This window comes from Cherax quadricarinatus, chromosome 57 (assembly GCF_038502225.1).
Source record: "Cherax quadricarinatus isolate ZL_2023a chromosome 57, ASM3850222v1, whole genome shotgun sequence".
NCBI classification, from domain to species: Eukaryota; Metazoa; Arthropoda; class Malacostraca; order Decapoda; family Parastacidae; genus Cherax; species Cherax quadricarinatus.
Genome location: NC_091348.1, coordinates 5,451,709 through 5,452,657, shown reverse-complemented (window position 1 = coordinate 5,452,657; position 949 = coordinate 5,451,709).

Here is a 949-nt window from a genome sequence, read left to right as displayed (position 1 = left end):
TGTGGTTCACTTAGCACGAGATTCACCACTGGTGTGGTTCACTTAGCACGAGACTCACCACTGATGTGGTTCACTTAGCACGAGACTCACCACTGGTGTGGTTCACTTAGCACAAGACTCACCACTGGTGTGGTTCACTTAGCACAAGACTCACCACTGATGTGGTTCACTTAGCACAAGACTCACCACTGATGTGGTTCACTTAGCACAAGACTCACCACTGGTGTGGTTCACTTAGCACAAGACTCACCACTGGTGTGGTTCACTTAGCACAAGACTCACCACTGGTGTGGTTCACTTAGCACAAGACTCACCACTGGTGTGGTTCACTTAGCACAAGAGTCACCACTGGTGTGGTTCACTTAGCACAAGACTCACCACTGATGTGGTTCACTTAGCACAAGACTCACCACTGGAGTGGTTCACTTAGCACAAGACTCACCACTGGTGTGGTTCACTTAGCACAAGACTCACCACTGGTGTGGTTCACTTAGCACAAGACTCACCACTGGTGTGGTTCACTTAGCACGAGACTCACCACTGGTGTGGTTCACTTAGCACAAGACTCACCACTGGTGTGGTTCACTTACTACGAGTCTCACCACTGGTGTGGTTCACTTAGCACAAGACTCACCACTGGTGTGGTTCACTTAGCACGAGACTCACCACTGGTGTGGTTCACTTAGCACATGACTCACCACTGGTGTGGTTCACTTAGCACGAGACTCACCACTGGTGTGGTTCACTTAGCACAAGACTCACCACTGATGTGGTTCACTTAGCACAAGACTCACCACTGATGTGGTTCACTTAGCACATGACTCACCACTGGTGTGGTTCACTTAGCACGAGACTCACCACTGGTGTGGTTCACTTAGCACGAGATTCACCACTGGTGTGGTTCACTTAGCACGAGACTCACCACTGATGTGGTTCACTTAGCACGAGA